Source organism: Somniosus microcephalus, chromosome 4 (genome assembly GCF_052327205.1).
Source record: "Somniosus microcephalus isolate GS21.2 chromosome 4, FLI_Smic_1.0, whole genome shotgun sequence".
Lineage (NCBI taxonomy): Eukaryota > Metazoa > Chordata > Chondrichthyes > Squaliformes > Somniosidae > Somniosus > Somniosus microcephalus.
The window spans coordinates 230,362,821-230,382,406 of NC_140990.1; positions in this window are offsets into that span (position 1 = coordinate 230,362,821).

Below are 19,586 nucleotides of genomic sequence, written 5' to 3' on the forward strand. Positions count from 1 at the left end.
TTGTGGCTGGATGATATGGGGCGGATGTGTAATGCCTTACCCCATTCCTTCTCATGAATTTCCGAAACTCTTCGGACACAAACTGTGGTCCGTTATCAGAGCAAATCTGCTCTGGCAAGCCGTTCCTGGCAAATATGGTCCGTAGGACTGCAATCGTTTTCTCCGTAGTGGTGGAGGACATTTTGATCACCTCAGGCCATTTCGAGTGCACATCCACTGCTATTAAGAACATTGAGTCCATGAATGGACCAGCAAAATCAATATGCACCCATTGCCATGGAGAGGAGGGCCACTCCCATGGGTGTAGAGGGGCATGTGGTGGTGCATTTTGGACCTTCTGGCATCCTGAGCAGCTCTTTGTTAGGTCCTCAATTTGCTGATCGATTCCCGGCCACCACACATAAGCCCTAGCAAGGCTTTTCATTTTCACCCCTCCCAGATGGCCTTCGTGAAGCTCATTGAGCACTCTCTCCCTTAACTTGGGTGGAATTACCACTCGGGATCCACACATCAATGTCCCCTGGCATACTGACAGCTGTTCTCTTCTGGATGAGAATGCTGGCAACAGTGAGTCGCCATGTGTTGGCCATCCCTTCCCCGTCAAATCATACACCCGAGACAGTGTCGGGTCATTTCGGGTCTCCTTCTCTATATCCGCGTTAGTTACTGGCAAGCGTTCAATTATAGTCGAATAAAATATTTCGACAGTGTCCACTGCTGGCACTTCCTCCGCAGTGGGCAGTGGCAGGCGTGATAGCCCATCAGCGTTTCCATGCTGTTTCGTGCCCTTATACTCTAATTCATATTGGTTCACCCCTAGAAAAAGGGACCATCTTTGTAGCCGTTGCGCAGTCATCACCGGAACGCCCTTCTTTGGATTAAAGATGGAGACAAGTGGTTGGTGGTCAGTCAGCAAGGTGAACTTCTGCCTGTGGAGATAGTGGTTGAACTTTTTCACTCCCCACACTAGGCTGAGGGCCTCCCTGTCAATCTGGGCGTAGTCGCGCTCGGCTGAGGTTAGTGACCGAGACGCAAAGGCTACTGGCCTCTCCAAACTGTCCGGGAATTTGTGCGACAGCACCGCTCCAATACCATAGGGTGATGCATCACACGCCAAACGAATTGGTAGTGCTGGGTTGAAATGAGCCAACACTTCTTTTGACGTGATCAATTCTTTGCACTTCTGGAGAGCTCGTTTACATTCGTCATTCCACTTCCATGGTACCCCCGTTTGTAGTAGGGTGTTCAGTGGGTGTAATACTGTAGAGAAATTCGGCAAGAACTTATGGTAGTAGTTCACCAGCCCGAGGAACGACCTCAGTTGTGACACATTTTCCGGTGCTGGAGCCTTGACTACTGCCTCAATCTTTTCAGGGGACTTATGTAACCCCTCTTCATCAATAACGTGGCCACAATATGAGATCTGCTTCTGGAAAAACTCGCATTTGGGGCGATTAGCTTGGAGCCCATATTCCTTCAATCTAGTGAGCAGCTGCTCCAGGTTGGCGAGGTGATCACTGTCATTTTTGCCCGTGACCAGGATGTCAACCAAATAACACTGGGTCCCTGGAATCCCTTGCAGGACTTAATCCATTGCCCTTTGCCAAGTAGCTGGAGCTGATGCTACCCCGAACACCAGCTGGTTGTATTGGTAGAGACCATTGTGAGTGTTGATCGTGAGGTATTGTTTCGAGGCTTCTTCTACCTCCATTTGCAGGTACGCCTGGGCCAGATCAATCTTAGTGAAGCGTTTTCCTTCAGATAGCGAGGCGAAAATATCTTCAATCCGCGGAAGCGGATATTGCACCATGTGAAGGACTGTGTTCACTGTCACCTTAAAGTCCCCACAGATGCGAACCTTCTTTGGTTCCCCAGGCGTATTACTCAACGACCTCTTCATTACAGGAACGATGGGTGTAGCCCACTCACTCCAGTCCACTTTGGACAGTACTCCTGAACATTCCAAACCTTCCAGCTCTGCTTCGACGGCTGGGCGGATCGCATAAGGCACCGGTCTGGCCTTAAAAAACTTTGGGCTTGCATTTTCCTCTATTTTGATCGTCGCTGTTATGCCTTTTAGTGTTCCGAGTCCCTCCTGGAACACTTCTTGCGCATCAGTTAGCATTTTTGACAGTCGTCCAGGTGTGACGTCATCATCCTTTTTGGCATCTACCGTCAGTGCTTGTATGGAATCTAACTGTATCTTCCGGATCCATTCATGTCCTAGTAGTGGTGGTCCTCCATCTGGCAATACATATAGGTCCATTTTTGGTGTTTCCTTGCCATTGTATATCACGTTCACCCTTATTTTTCCTTTGGGGTAGACTTTTTGCCCCGTGTACGTCTTCAAGACAATCTCTGTATCTCTCAAGGGTATATGTGAGAATAGCCGCTTGTAGTCCCTTCGGTTTATGACTGTTAGGGCTGATCCTGTGCCCAATTCCATTTTTACTTGGACTCCGTCTATCTTGAGCGTGACCCAGATAGTTTGGTGATCCTCCATTTTGATCACATTATGTAGTTTCAGACAACCCAGCTCCTTGCTTCTGGAGTCTGTATCACTTTACTGTTCGTCTGAACTACTCTCCGTCACCCTATGTACCTTTTTGTACTTCTACTGTGGAGATTTCTTGCTGCTGGTTTTCTCCCCCGACCTGCAGACTCTTGCTATGTGTCCTGCTTTTCCACACTGTCTGCACACTTTGTCCTTGAACCAACAATCCTTCTGGTCATGTGTTGTTCTGCCGCAGCGATAACACTTCACTGCTCCATATGACATTTCATTGGTGCCATATTCTTGCGGTCTCCGTTGTATCTCTGCAGCTCCCCGTGCGGCTGCTTCATGTGATACCGCCATGCTGAAAGCCTTGTCCAGCGTAAGATCCTTTTCTGACAGAAGTCGTTTCTGGGTTCCTTCACTTTGAAGCCCACACACAAACTTGTCCCTTAACGTATCTGCTAGTCCCGTTCCAAACTGGCAGTGTTCCGATAGCTTGCGCAGTTCCGTTAAATACTCAGCATTACTTTCATCTTTATGCTGGTTCCTTTTGTGAAACTTAAATCTTTCTGCTATCAGCAGCGGTGTGGGGTTTGAGTGGTTCTGTAGGATTGCCACTATGCTTTCAAAATCCTTATCCACTGGTTTCTCTGGGGTTATTAAGTTTCGCAGTAAGCCATACGTTTTTGCACCAATGTAATTCAACAATACCAGTGCTTTCCTGGCATCTGGCACTTCATTCGCCTTGCAGTACACTTCAATGCGTTTTACATATGTCGCCCAATCTTCGACTTCATTGTCGAACGCTGTGACACTGCCACTCTTCGGCATCCCTGGGTGTGGTTAGACTGGCTAAAATGGCATCTCCCGCGCTCTCCCTTCTTCTCCACTGGCTCAAAATGGCATCTCCCGCGCTTCCTTTTCTTCCCGCGCTCTCCCTTCTTCTCCGCTGCGGCTCCAAAAATGGCGTCTCCCGTGCTCTCCCTTCTTCTCCGCTGCGGCTCAAATGGCGTCTCCCACGCTTCCTTTCTTCCCCGCGGACGCTGTTCAGCCCTTGAGCACTGGCTGCGCTCTGCGCGTTTTCCTGCGCGCCTCTCTCGTTGACGCCGCTCGGTCCTGAACCCCAGCTGCGCTTTACCCTCTCTCTCTTTTTGCTTTCCGTCGACGCCGCTCGGTCTTCAACCCCCGGCTGCGCCCCGTGCGCTTTACCCTCTCTCTTACCCCGTCGACGCTGCTCGGCCTTTTCTGTGCCGTCGGTCGGCTCCCGCTGCCGCTGTCCGGGAAGGGTCTGCACCGTACCTGTTGCCAGCCTGTTGCGCTGGATCGTCGTGACTGGAGAACCAAGCCCAGCTCTCCACAGCCTCCTCTGCGATGTTCAAGTCTTCTCTGGATGATCGACGCCCGTATTTCTGGACTCGGCCTTCTTCTTCAGAGTTGCAGGTAGGTTTGAATCCACTCGTCGCCACTGTTAAATCCGTGAATCATGAGGTATGGTGCTCTTCAATAAATAGACAGAGACTGCAGATGAACAATCAACAGGTGTTTACTGGATGAGGGTATTCTAAAAACTAACAGTACAGAGCCCTACTCAGGATTTATATACAGGTGTGGTCATTGCCGGTACTACAGTATACAGGAGCTGTAAAAGTAGTTCTCCTCTTAAAGGTACATACACTACAGTGTGCATGCATGATAATGTCGTCTGAGATGTTTTCAACATCCTCTATTCCAGCTAAGGCATTAGCTATCTCGTGCTGATATTGCTCACTAGCTGAAGATACACCCAATATCAGCCTCTTGTACCTGTATACTCCGTTATGTACTGCAAACGTTGTGATTTCTCATGACTCAGGGGTCAGTTCTAGCTGGTGATAACCCCATTTCAGGTCTAGCTTACTAAACACCGTCGAGCCGTTCATACCTTGGAGTATCTCATCAACGGTGGGGATTGGATATCGTTCCCTCACTATTGCCTGGTTTGCTCGTCTCATGTCTAGGCATAACCTTACATCCTTACCCGCTTTTGGTACAATAACCACAGGATTTACCCATGGGGTGGGACCAGTTACAGGTTCGATAATGTCCATGTCCCTCAATTGTTTTATTTTGGCTTCTACTGCCCCCCCTTAAGTTGAATGGTATACGCCCGAGTGGCTGGGCCACAGGCTTCACTTGTGGGTCGATATACAAACTGATCTGTTTTGTGTTCAGCCTTCCTACTCCCTGGAACACCTTTGGATACCGCTGTTCTAGTAGCTGTCTTACATCTACCACAGCTGAGACATCTGCGCCTATTTTAAAAACTCCCAGTTTCATGGCTGTCTCCCTTCCTAGCAACGGCTCTCCATGGCCTTTAACCACAATGAACTCCGCCTGCTCAGTTCTCTTACCAATTGTAATCCCACATGTGAATACACCTTTAACTGACAGTGGTCGGCTAGAAACATAAGAGAATAACTTTCTCTCTGTCTTAGGGACATGTGACTGACACTTAATGTGTTCTGACTTTAATCCTTCCCATGTATTCTCATCTATCACATTACTAGTTGCACCCGAATCAATTAACATTCTCAGGTTTACTCCCCCCACACAAAAGGTAAGTCTCTCTATCACGTTATTTCCAGTAACAGCAAATGCAAAGTCATTTTGTCCCTCTACATTGTTCACACTGTGTTTCTTTGTACCCTTTGTGCGGCATACTTTGGAGAAATGATCCTTTCCCTTGCACTTATGACACGTTTGTCCGTGTGCTGAACATTTTGGATCTCTGCCCATGTGGTCTGTGTGTCCACATCTGTAACATTTCCTTTCGTTCCTATCGCCATTTCCCTTTGGTTTCTCTGTCGAGCTTTTCGCATAATACCCTCTTTTCTGTGTAACACGACGAACAGTATCTGTCTCTGCCTTCTCTGTACATGACATGGCTGACATCTGCTCCTCGACGTTTTCACATTGTGAGGCCAATTGTAACGTGCGGGCGAGCGTTAGACCTTGCCCTTCCTCTAGCAATTTCCTCCACACCTAGGCTGATGTGCACCTACTCAGGATAGCGTCTCTTATTTGATTATCCGCAACCCCCCCAAAAGCACAGTCTTTTCCAGCCTGCCGCAAGCGAGTAGCAAATTGTTTCACAGCCTCACCTGTCTTCTGGGACAACTTATGAAAAGTCTGTCTAGCAAATGCTGCGTTGACCTGGGGCATGAAGTAGTGATTCAAAGCACTAACCGTCGCCGTGTAGTCTGCTGGCTCTCCTGTGTCCGGTAGAGCCGAAAAGACATCCTGGACATCTGGTCCTGCTAGGAGTAGAAGTAGATCTCTTCTCCTCTGCTTTGTGGCAGATGTAGAGGTATCGTTGATAATGAGTCCTTTGCCATCGGCATAAATCTCAAAAGACGTTAACCACCTCGTCCATCTTGGACCCAACGTGGCTGGCTCGGCGAAGCATGCAAAATTTTGAATGCTGGTCTTCTCCATCCTAGCTAACTAAAACTTGGGCAACTACCTATTTAAAATGATTCCGTTCGTTATCCTCGTCGCCAATGTTGTATGAACAATGTTGTATGAACACATTAAAGTATAGAATCAGGCAGACAGGCTTCTAACTGTGATCTTTACTTTATTGTGTAAAATGGCTGACTGCCATTTTTCCTGGGTAATTCCCATAATGCAATGCACATTACATTACCATATTGACTGGTGTCAAACTCGCAATCAATACACGACAAGAGTGGTCTCAGATCTATGCCCTAGAAATTTGATCGTGCCCGAAAATAGGCACGCAGGGGGCTGGGCGCGCGTGCCTGTTCACATGGTCACAGGGACCACGTGAAATTGGTGCTGCCAGCTCATGAATCAGACATGCAGCAAGCACGACCCACACTATTCATTGCCTGATCGCTTATTTGGGGTGGGGGTTGGGAAATTGGGGTTCACTGGCTTCACATAAAGGCAGCCAGCATCTCTTAATGGGGAGGTGCAATCTGACTGCAGATAGCAGGGAAACTTTGCAAGTGGAGAGATGGCTACAAAAGATTCAGAGAGGCCACCCAGGACCTTTGATGCAGTGTTGGAGGCCCTGAGCCATGCGATGGTCAGAAGAAGGGAGATCCTGTTGTGGGATCCCGCTGCAAAGGGATGATGCACTAACCTCACAAAGAGTCACTGAATCCAGCAGAGTCCTCAGACAGCAACCTTCGGAGAATGTAGAGGATACAGGCTATATAGCTCAGTCAAGACTCCAAAATTCAGATTCTAAATCCTGGAAAGGAATTAGCTCCTCTTCAGAGCAGTAAACAGTCCCAAATTCCCAGTATGATAGCAAAATACTGCAGATGCTGGAAATCCGAAATAACAACAGAAAATGCTGGAAAAACTCAGCACGCCAGGCAACATCCGTGGAGAGAAATTAGAGTCGACGTTTCGGGTCAAAACCCTTTATCAAGACTAAAGAGGCACAGGGAATGTTCCCTTGAGATTGGTTTGAAGTCAACCAGAAATCTACAGATATAAAGACTTTGGGCAGTGTTTTGGAGGTAGAGAAGTGAGTCGGAGTTCTTCAATTAAAATGAAGAGTTACGTAACTGAAGACTCCTCACCATCCTGTGTGAGGATCTGATTGTGAGTAAAACTGCCTCAGAAAGATGTATCAACCCATTACACAAACTCTTCAGTCCAAGAAGAAACGCTTTGAATGTCTTGTGTGTGGCAAGGAATATATTTCAAACTCTAGCCTGAAGGTGCATCAGCGTATCCACACCTAGCAGCTGGTGTACAGATGTATAGTTTGCACTGCCGCCATCCTGATGACGCACCAGTGTATGCACATGGGTGGAAAGCTGTACAAATGCAATATCTATGGCATGAAATTTATCAATTCTTCCATCATTGGCAACCACCTGTGTACTCACATGGCTAAAGAAAAAACTGCATGGATGGGTTTGTACTTTAAAAGAAAGAACTGTGGACAAGTTATTGATGCAGGTACATTACCTTGGGAAAGGTTTCACATCCTGAGCAATGATCTAGGACTCACAATGGATGAAAAGTATTTTTCCAAAGTGGAAAATAACTTCATAATCATTTTACTTGGCACAACGCCAAAGTCATGGCTTTCAAATACAGTCGGGTTACTGTCTGTGTAGTTTTACACAAGCACAGCTATTTTGACAAACTGTTGGGAATTACCAGTTGAACGATTTAATTAGAAATAGGTTTGGCATCTTCCTTAATGGAGAAAATGGTGGTTAAAACCCCAAAGGCTAGAAGATTTTGTCACTTTTTTTCCATCTGAATGCAAAAACAACCAACCTTTTGTAGACAAAAGACAAATTAAGAACAAATTATAGGAGCAGCTCAATGTGAATGAGTGGTCAGCGTCACTCACTCTTTGCAAGCAATTTGCATTGACTTAAACACCAGCTCTGTAGTTGCGTCTTCACTTTGTGCACTCTCACACCAAGGTAAAATTCCAGAGCCAATTGAAAATGAATAACAGCCAACTTTTGATGGACTTTCTTCTCTGGCTGTGAATTGTAGTTCTTGACAAAGTTCTGTCAGATCTGAATTTGGTAGAGATTATCAAATCTGTCTCTGGAAATTTGACAAAGGCATGTCATTCATTAACTCTGATGAATCTTCCAGACTCAGGAAGCCACAACTGAGCATTCTCAGAAAATAAACTATTTAATGGCGTGGATTGAATAATGTCAATTAGTCTGAAATGACAGAGAGGAACTATAACCAAATTGCTTTATTGATAGGATGATTTCATTTCCATTACCTGCAGTGGGAGACGATTCTCTGCACGCATTTTATGTAACAAAACCTTAATCCAGTTTATAAAGAATGTGGTTATGATTTTGCTTCAAAAAGTGCACAGAGGAAAACTTTGCCTACTATGTACGTCAGCTGTTTATTTAATACTGTGCGTGTGCCAAGACACCATGAGGCACTCCAGGAGCTGTAGTGATTTTTCTCCCAATTTCTTCCTTTGTTACAGATCCCTTGTAGTGTTATAATTCCCACAATACCCCACACCCACAAATAAATTCCATCACAAGTGGTATAATGGGCAACTATTTTTGAAGAAAAAGAGCATGATTTTGTGTAATTTTACAAAAAAGAAACCTTTGTATTGTTGGTTAAAATGCACAGCTGGCATTAATTTCAAAATTCAAATTTCAAATTGTCCTGGTCAATATTTATCCCTCAATTAAGGCCATTAAAAAGAAACAGATTATCTGGTCATTATCACGCTGCTGTTTGTGGGACCTTGCTGTACGCAAATTGGCTGCTACGTTTCCTACATTACAACAGTGACTGCACTTCAAAAGTACTTAATTGGCAGTGAAGTGATTTGAGACATCCTGAGGTCATGAAAGGCACTACATAAATGCAAGTCTTTCTTTCTTTCTTTCTTTCCCCTGCGAAGGCAGAAATCACTCCAGGCAACACCTCCTCCGCGGGTGGTAAGAGGTCACTGAGGAGGCTAATGCCAGGAGCTTAGCTCCCAAGACATGGCTGCATTGCCAAAAAGAAGTTTAATGACCTCACCAGAGTTGTCAAGGCAAGAATCTTAGCTCTCAGCTCAGCTACTTGCTCCTCACACCTGCAGCACTCCTACTCACAATATTCCCCTCCCCCACTTCCCTTTACTCTCCTACAATCACTGCACTGCACTTCACTCCACCTCCTTCTCTTCATTATCAAAATGATAACACTGCAATGCAGCAATGTTTGATTTTTGTGCACCAGCAGAAACCATATTGACGATGATTGGGTGAGATTGAGCACATAATCCAGTCTGATACTTAAATGTAGTACTGTGGGATTGCTACATTGCTGTAGATGCTGTTAAACTGAGGCCCTGTCTCCCTGTTTCCAGTGGTTCAGGTGGATGCTAACATTTCCATAGCACAATTCAGAGTTAGCATTCCATCATATAAAGAAAAATATCACTTGCTGCTACATTGCGAATTTTTTTATTCGCCATACCAACAATCTTTGTGGCTTCAGTGATTGTAAGTGCTAATGTAATATCATAAGAACATAAGAATTAGGAGCATGAGTAGGCCATTTGGCCCTTCGAGCCTGCTCCGCCATTCAATAAGATCATGGCTGATCTTCGACCTCAACTCCGATTTCCCATCTGGTCCCCATATCCCTTGATTCCCCCAGAGTCCAAAACTCTATCTATCTTAGCCTTGAATATACTCAATGACTCAACATCCACAGCCCTTTGGGATAGAGAATTCCAAAGATTCACAGCCCTCTGAGTGAAGAAATTCCTCCTTATCTCAGTCTTAAATGACGGACCCCTTATCCTGAGACTATGCCCTCTAGTTCTAGACTCTCCAGCCAGGGGAAACAACCTCTCAGCATCTACCCTGTCAATCCCCCTCAGTATCTTATATGTTTCAATGAGATCACCTCTCATTCTTCTAAACTCCAGAGAGTATAGGCCCAATCTACACAATCTCTCACCATAGGACAAACCTCTCATCCCAGGGATCAATCTAATGAACCTTTGTTGCACTGCCTCTAAGGCAAGTATGTCCTTCCTCAGATAAGAAAACCAAAACTGTGCACAGTACTCCAGGTGTGGTCTCACCAAAGCCCTGTACAATCGTAGTAAGACTTCCTTACTCTTGTACTTCAACCCTTTTGCAATAAAGGCCAATTTCCGAATTGCTTGCTGTACCTTCAAGCTACCTCTGTGTTTCCTATACGAGGACACCTAAATCTCTCTGAACACCAACATTTAATAGTTTCTCACCATTTAAAAAAGATTCTGTTTTTCTATTCTTCCTACCAAAGTGAATAACCTCACATTTCCCCACATTATACTCCATCTGCCACCTTATTGCCCACTCACTTAAACAGTCTATATCCTTTTGCAGGCTCTTTGTGTCCTCCTCACAGCTTATTTTCCCATCTAGCTTTGTATCATCAGCAAATTTGGATAAATTGCACTCAGTCCCTTCATCTAAGTCACTAATATAAATTGCAAATAGCTGAGGCTCAACCACTGATCCTTGCGGCACCCCACTAGTTACAGCCTGCCAACCGGAAAATGACACATTTATCCCTACTCTCTGTTTTAAGAACATAAGAACATAAGATCATCGACCTCAACTCCACTTTCCCGCCTGATCTTCTATCCGTTAACCAATCCTCTATCCATGCTATTACATTACCCACAACCCCATGAGCCTTATCTTGCATAGCAACCTTTTATGTGGCACCTTATTGAATGCCTGTTTGAAATCCAAATATACTACAGCCACTGGTTCCCCTTTATCTACCCTGCTAGTTACATCCTCAAAAAACTCTAATAAATTTGTTAAACATGATTTCTCTTTCATAAAACCATTTTGACTCTGCCTACTCATATTATGATTTTCTAAGTGCCCTGTTACCATGTCCTTGATAATGGATTCCAGCATTTTCCCAATGACTGAAGTCATGCTAACTGGCCTGTAGTTCCCCGTTTGCTCTCTTCCTCCTTTCTTGAATAGCGGGGTTACATTTGCTACCTTCCAATCTGCTGGGACTGTTCTAGAATCTAGGGAATTTTGGAAGATCACAACCAATGCATCCACTACCTCTGCAGCCACCTCTTTTAGAACCCAAGGATGTAGGCCATCAGGTCCAGGGGATTTCTCGGCTTTTAGTCCCATTAGTTTCTCAAGTACTTTTTCTCTACTTGTGGCGGAGCCACCGAATGACTCTGGGCAACTGTACATAATTCCCTTTAACGATGTGCTAACACCAGCCTAAGCCTGTACCATTGTGTTAGACATTACTTCGTTTTGTATATAGTGTTTGTATGCACGGGGCGTGGCCCCTTTAAGAGCGTGGGAAAACGCAGGCAAACGCGATGACATCATGTTGCAAACCACGTGACTGCCCAGGCAGTCCTCGTGGAAGCTCCATCTTGTTAAGACCTGTTTCATGGTTCTCCTGTATCGATCTCATCAAACTGTTTGAACTCGTTTAGTTTTACATTAAAGACCTGTTTGATTTGATCTCCTGAGTCGACCTCAGTTATTAGTTAGGAATTCGTCAATTCCTGCATTGGTGACCGCGTCTTTTGTGAACGTTTTTCGCAAAAAGGACACAGCATGGAGGCCAACGCCGTTTCGCTGAAGCTACCGCAGTTTTGGGAGCAGCAAGCGACCTCGTGGTTCATTCAGGTCGAAGCCCAATTCGCCCTGAGGGACATCGTTGCGGATCAGACCAAATATCTCTATGTGGTCTCCACCCTCGACGGCTCTACCGCCTCGCGGATCGTCAGCCTCCTCGAGAACCCTCCAGTGGAGCGCAAGTATGAAACCCTCAAGGTGCGGTTGCTGCAAGTTTTCGGGCTCACTAAGGCGGAGCGCGTCCGTTGATTGCTCGCTATGCCCGGGCTCGGGGACTCCAAGCCTTCGGAGTTAATGAGCCAAATGCTCACACTCCTTGGCTCCGAACCGGAATGCTTCCTATTCCGGGAAATATTCCTCAGCCAGCTACCGGAGCAGGTGCAAGCCGCCCTGGCCAGATCTGAAGTTGAGGACTGCGCAGCACTTGCGGCAGAGGCGGACAAAATTTTCGCGGTTACTCAGCATTACTACACCGCCACGAGGTGCCCATCCCCCACAGATGCCACTCCAGCTCGTCAGCTTGCTGGGCTGTGTTTCTACCACGCGCAGTTCGGCGTGAAAGCGAGACGTTGCCGCCCTCCCTGCAGCTTCCCCCAACAAAAAAAAAACTGCGACCACCGAGGAACGGGTCTAACGGGCGCCCCGCGGCCGCGATGGTGATCGGCAACGGGGCAAGTTGCTGTTTATCACCGATGCTCTCTCCGGTCATCGTTTTCTGTGCGACACCGGAGCGCAGTGCAGCATATTACCCGCGTCTGCCCTCGATGTGCAGACCGGGATTCATGGCCTCGCCCTTGAAGCGGCCAATGGCGGAGCAATTCGGACCTTCGGCAGATGGCGGGTGCAATTGTGTTTCGGGGGCCAATGCTTTTACTGGGACTTTGTTACGGCCAAGGTTTCACAACCCATTCTCGGCACGGATTTCCTGTGCGCCAACAGCCTCCTGGTCGACGTGCGGAACTGGTGGTTGGTCAACGCGACAACTTTTCATTCTATCCCTTGTTACTGCAGTAACACTACGTCGCGCACCATCGCCTGTGCTTTTCCGGCTCCGGATGAGCTCGCTCGCCTGCTAGGCGAATTCCCCGACCTGGCCAGACCCACGTTCTCCTCCACAGCCACGAAACACGGTGTGGAACAGCACATCACCACCAACGGCCCCCCGGTCTACGTGCGGGCCCGGCGCCTGGAACCTGGCAAGCTGGCGGCCGCAAAAGCGGAGTTCGCGACCATGGAACGGTTAGGGATTATTCGCCGGTCGAATAGTCCCTGGTCTTCACCGCTCCACATCGTCCCGAAGCCTGGCGGTGGATGGCGGTCATGCGGCGACTATCGACGCCTAAACGATGCCACCACTCCTGATCGGTACCCGATCCCCCACGTCCAGGATTTCTCCACCCATTTGGCAGGGAACACTGTCTTCTCGAAAGTCGACCTCATCCGGGGCTACTACCAGGTCCCCGTTCATCCCCAAGACATCCAGAAGACCGCAGTCATCACCCCATTCGGCCTTTTCGAGTTTTTAAGAATGCCGTTTGGGTTGAAGAACGCCGCCCAGGCTTTCCAACGCCTGACGGACTCCATGCTGCGGGACCTCAAGTTCCTCTTCGTCTACCTGGACGATATTCTCATTGCCAGTCCCAATAAAGAAGAACACATCTGTCACCTACGCACCCTCTTTCGACGTCTCAGCCAACATGGCCTGATTATCAACCCGGCCAAGTGTCAGTTTGGCCTGCAACAAATTGATTTCCTGGGGCATCGCATCACTTCAGAGGGAGCGGTTCCTTTACAAGCGAAGGTAGAGGCGGTGACATCCTTTCCACGCCCGCAGACCATTAGGGCCCTGCAGGAATTCCTAGGCATGGTAAACTTTTACCACCGTTTCGTGCCTAAGGCAGCACTACTCATGCAGCCCCTGTATGAGGCCCTCAAGGGCAAGACTGGCAAAGATAAGGTAGACTGGACGGATGACATGGCCCGGGCGTTCGCTGACACCAAAAGCGCCTTGGCCAATGCGACTATGCTGGCGCACCCGCTGCCAGGAGCCACCATCGCCCTCATCACCGACGCATCAGATTATGCAATCGGCGCCGTGCAAGAGCAGTGGGTGACCGGGACATGGCAGCCGTTGGCATTCTTCAGCCGTCAACTATGGTGGAACGAGAGAGCGTATAGCACTTTCGACCGGGAGTTGCTCGCTCTTTTTCTGGCCATCCGCCATTTTCGCTTCCTCCTCGAAGGACGTCCCTTCACTGCCTTCGTGGACCATAAACCGCTCACCTTCGCCATGGCCAAGACCGCCGAACCGTGGTCATCCCGACAGCAACGTCAACTGACCTATATATCCGAGTTCACCACGGATATACAGCACGTGGCCGGTAAGGACAACCTGGTGGCCGACTGCCTCTCCTGCGCGACCATCAATACGGTTCATTTAGGCATCGATTACGCCCTCATGGCAGCGGATCAAGCCTCGGACCCAGAAGTCCAAGCCTACAGAACCACCGTCACTGGCCTCCAGTTGGCCGACGTCAAGCTCCATGTGGCAGGTACCACGCTCTTGTGTGATGTCTCCGTACGGGACCCTCGCCCTGTCGTACCGGCCGGCTAGCGCCGCAAAGTGTTCGACGCCATACATGGGTTGTCACACCCAGGAATGAAGGCCTCCCAGAAGCTGATGTCAGCGAAATTTGTATGGCACAGCATGCACAAGGATATCCGCGACTGGACCAACACCTGCGTGGTCTGCCAAAAGGCCAAAGTGCAGCGTCACATCAAAGCTCCATTGGCCACCTTCACAGTGCCAGAGCGACGGTTTGACCATGTCAATGTGGACCTGGTGGGTCCACTCCCACCCTCCCATGGTTTTTCACACATCCTGACCATGGTTGACCGCACCACCAGATGGCCGGAGGCGGTTCCACTATCGTCCACTACTTCGGTGGAAGTGGCCAGGGCGTTCATTTCCACCTGGGTCGCCCGTTTCAGAGTGCCCGCTGATATTTCTTCAGACAGGGGACCACAGTTATCCTCCGAACTCTGGAATGCAGTGGCCCAAGGACTCAGTGTCAAATTACACTGCACCACAGCCTACCACCCACAGGCGAATGGTCTCTGTGAACGTTTCCACCGGTCGCTGAAAGCTGCCCTGAGGGCCAGCCTCCAGGACACTGGATGGGCAGACAAGCTACCGTGGGTCCTGTTGGGTCTTCGCATGGCCCCCAAAGAAGACCTTCACTCTTCATCCGCGGAGCTGGTGTACGGACAACCGTTGCGAGTCCCAGGAGATTTCCTACCAGAATCGACGAAGCCTTGGTCCGCGTCTGACCAGCTTACTAGTCACCAGGAGGCGGCCAGCTGTTTCGCGCCGGTGCCCACTTCACACCACGGGCTGCAGAGTTTGCACGTCCCAACGGGGCTTCACAAGGCAGAATACGTCTTTATCTGCCACGATGCTCACAGGAATCTACTCAAGGCCCCATATACTGGTCCCTTCCGCGTGTTGGAGGCAGGGGACAAAACCTTCACCGTAGATGTTGGTGGTAAGCCGGACCACATTTCAGTCAATCGATTGAAGCCGGCACATCTGGACCTCGACCGCCCCGTCGAGACAGCACTCCCGCCGAGACAAGGTCGGCCACCCATCGCCGTTCCAGCACACCAAGCGCAACCGCCCGCCAGACCGCCAGCCACCCAGCAGCCTCCACCTCAGGAGTACAGGAGTCGTTCCGACAGGCTCGCCATTTGACTTTGTCTGTTAAAGCGAATTCTGGGGGGGCGCATGTGGCGGAGCCACCGAATGACTCTGGGCAACTGTACATAATTCCCTTTAACGATGTGCTAACACCAGCCTAAGCCTGTACCATTGTGTTAGACATTACTTCGTTTTGTATATAGTGTTTGTATGCATGGGGCGTGGCCTCTTTAAGAGCACGGGAAAAAGCGGGCAAACGCGATGATGTCATGTCGCAAACCACGTGACTGCCCAGGCAGCCCTCGTGGAAGCTCCATCTTGTTAAGGCCTGTTTCGTGGTTCTCCTGTATCGATCTCATCAAACTGTTTGAACTCGTTTAGTTTTACATTAAAGACCTGTTTGATTTGATCTCCTGAGTCGACCTCAGTTATTAGTTAGGAATTCATACTGATATTAATTACTTTAAGTTCCTCACTCTTATTAGCCCTTTGGTTCCCCACTATTTTTGGTATGCTTTTTGTGTCTTCTACTGTGAAGACAGATACAAAATATTTGTTTAAAGTATCAATTTTAAAAAATCTTTGCAGTTTTCTGCTAAGGTTCTGGGCTAAGAGTACCCAAACTAATTTCATGATGATGGGTCTTTACAGAGTGGAGACATTCATCCTATCAGTCTGATCTAGATTTGAACTCAGATCCAAGAATTGTCAAAACAATAGCACACTGTACCATCTTCTTCCTTTCTTTATTAAGTAGGATTTTTAAAAACTTCTTTTGGTCTTTCACTGTGTAATAGTATTAAGGCAGTACTTTTGTTGTATTTCTGGCCAGCATCACTTACTGAGGTCTGTTGCACACTGACATCAAAGGGTAATAGTGAAAGTATTTTCTGAAATTCAGTGACCCTTCAGCCTATTGTATTTATCATTTTAGTGTGAGGTAATGCTCTCTATCATGCAGAATGCTCAGGTCTACTGACAGAGAAAACTGATGCACAATCACCAAAAATGAAAAATAGGTTTCCTATTTTTGTCTGTAATTAAACACCCACAAATGAAGTTAGAGCAAAATACTACTTTCAAATACACAAGTTCTGAGAATGCAATTCTAACACTTGTTTGAATCAATGGAGTCAGAGAGGTGTCAGATCTATGGCCTGGAAATTCAATCGTGCCCCAAAATGGGCGGGGATAAAAGGAGCAGCGGCCCTCAGCCTGAGACCAGCGGCGGGAGCAGGACCAGAGAGGAGAGGTGGGATAAAAGGAGCAGCGGCCCGCAGCCTGAGACCTGCGGCGGGAGCGGGACCAGAGAGGAGAGGCGGGATAAAAGGAGCAGCGACCCGAGGCCTGAGACCAGCGGCGGGAGCGGGACCAGAGAGGAGAGGCGGGATAAAAGGAGCAGCGACCCGAGGCCTGAGACCAGCGGTGAGAGTGGGACCAGAGAGGAGAGGCGGGATAAAAGGAGCAGCGACCCGAGGCCCGAGACCAGCGGTGAGAGTGGGACCAGAGAGGAGAGGCGGGATAAAAGGAGCAGCGGCCCACAGCCTGAGACCAGCGGTGAGAGTGGGACCAGAGAGGAGAGGCGGGATAAAAGGAGCAGCGACCCGAGGCCTGAGACCAGCGGTGAGAGTGGGACCAGAGAGGAGAGGCGGGATAAAAGGAGCAGCGACCCGAGGCCTGAGACCAGCGGCAGGAGCGGGACCAGAGAGGAGAGGCGGGATAAAAGGAGCAGCGGCCCACAGCCTGAGACCAGCGCCGAGAGTGGGACCAGAGAGGAGAGGCGGGATAAAAGGAGCAGCGACCCGAGGCCCGAGACCAGCGGTGAGAGTGGGACCAGAGAGGAGAGGCGGGATAAAAGGAGCAGCGACCCGAGGCCCGAGACCAGCGGTGAGAGTGGGACCAGAGAGGAGAGGCGGGATAAAAGGAGCAGCGGCCCACAGCCTGAGACCAGCGCCGAGAGTGGGACCAGAGAGGAGAGGCGGGATAAAAGGAGCAGCGACCCGAGGCCCGAGACCAGCGCCGAGAGTGGGACCAGAGCGGAGAGGCGGGATAAAAGGAGCAGCGACCCGAGGCCCGAGACCAGCGCCGAGAGTGGGACCAGAGCGGGGAGGCGGGATAAAAAGAGCAGCGACCCACAGCCTGAGACCAGCGGTGAGAGTGGGACCAGAGAGGAGAGGCGGGATAAAAGGAGCAGCGACCCACAGCCTGAGACCAGCGGCGGGAGTGGGACCAGAGCGGAGAGGCGGGACAAAAGGAGCAGCGACCCGAGGCCCGAGACCAGCGCCGAGAGTGGGACCAGAGCGGGGAGGCGGGATAAAAAGAGCAGCGACCCACAGCCTGAGACCAGCGGCGAGAGTGGGACCAGAGCGGAGAGGCGGGACAAAAGGAGCAGCGACCCGAGGCCCGAGACCAGCGCCGAGAGTGGGACCAGAGCGGGGAGGCAGGATAAAAGGAGCGACAGAAAGTGAGCAAAAAAAAAAATCAAGGAGAGACAACACAGGACAGCAGGTAGGTGATTGGTTGTTGAGTATTACAATGTTCTTTTTTTCTCTAAGCTAGAGCAGTGGTTTAAACTAGGAGCTGGGGAACGATAACTATTACTTTACTAAATTAATAACAACCAGATCAACTAATTAATTAATGGCCGGAATTTTCCCCCCCCAAAATGGATGGGTTTGGAGCGTGGGGGCAGTTAAATTGTTAAAAATGGGATTCCTGACCTGATCCCGCCTCCAACCCGGCCACTTCCAGTTTTAACGGAGGTGGGATGGGGCGGGCAACCAACCCAAGGGGCAGAAAGTCAATTTAAATGTCATAATGAGGCTGGAAGCCTCTTTTTTTTCACCTCCATTTTGAATTTAACCGCCTGTGGACGGGTTTCACACAATTCATGAAGCTCGGCAGTTAAACCAAGGCGGGGACTGCAGCATCCAGGAGGTAAATTGCTTTAAACCTACCTCTAGGATCCAGGGCCCCAACCTAACCCATCCCCCGCGATCAGAGACCCCAGCATGAGGCCTCCGATCGCCCGCCCAGGCCTCCGATCCCCACCATGTGGCCTCGTCCCCTCCCCCCCTCCACCCACCAATGATGCTGAGGGCCGCCACAATCCTCTGGTGGCCGGCCCCAATCCTGTCCGCCCCCCACTGCCAATGTTCTGGCCGATCCCCCCCCAGCACCCGCTGATCCCCGGCCAAAGCCCCCCGCCGATCCCCGATCCCCCTATCCCCGATCCCCGATCCCCGACCGAACCCCCCTGCCGATTTCCGATCCCCCAGATCCTTGATTGCTGTCTGACCCCCCCACGCTGATCCCCGATGCCCCCATCACCAATCCTCCCCTCCCGATCCCCAATCCTCCCCTCCCAATCCCCCCCCCGTGACCCCCGACCGAGCCCCAGCTGATCCCCGATCCCCCCCTGCGATCCCTGACTGAGACACAGCCGATCCCCTCCACCCCCTCCCCCCACGATCCCTCCCCCGGACCGACTCCTCGCTCCCTCTCCACATTGTGCAGGCCGACCCAGCCAGCCTCTCAATATGGCTGGCTGCGGGCGGGAATCCGAGGTCCCACATGCAAATCAAGCCCTGCCGTTAAAGTCGGCCTCCCGGGTTTCTGGCCCACCTCAGGGGCCCAGTACCCCTAACCCGCCTACCTGGAGAAAATTTTGGCCAATATAACTAAATAATCGTTTGAATTAAAACATGAACTAATTAAATGAATTCAGGCTATCAAAAAGAAAAAAAGAAAAAAGACTAGAGATGACAGGGCAAGTTATTTGTCGGGACTGTAGTATGTGGGCGTTTGTGGACAGCGTGACTGACCCAGAAATGTCTCTGCCTTCAGTCACTCCAGCTCAAAGTTATTGAGCTGGAGTGTGAGTTAGAGACACTCTGAAACATAAGGAGGGGGAGGAATTTCTGGATAGATTAATCCAGAATACAGTCACATACCGGAGGAAAGCACAGATTCAGGAAATGGAGGGTGTGACTGTTAGGGCGCCGGGTAGCGAGGACTTGGGAGAGGTTGAGAAGGAGGTCCCGCAGACACTGGTCCTGTAAAAAAGGTACGATGTACTCACTGCCTGTGAGGACATGGAGAAAGTCTGTGGGGAGGGCAGCCACAATGCAGACCAAGGCACCATGACTCACAAGGCTGTCCAAGGGGGGGAAGAGCAGAATAGAAATGTGGTAGTGATAGGGGATTCTATAATTAGGGGTATAGATAGCATCCTCTGCAGCCACGAACA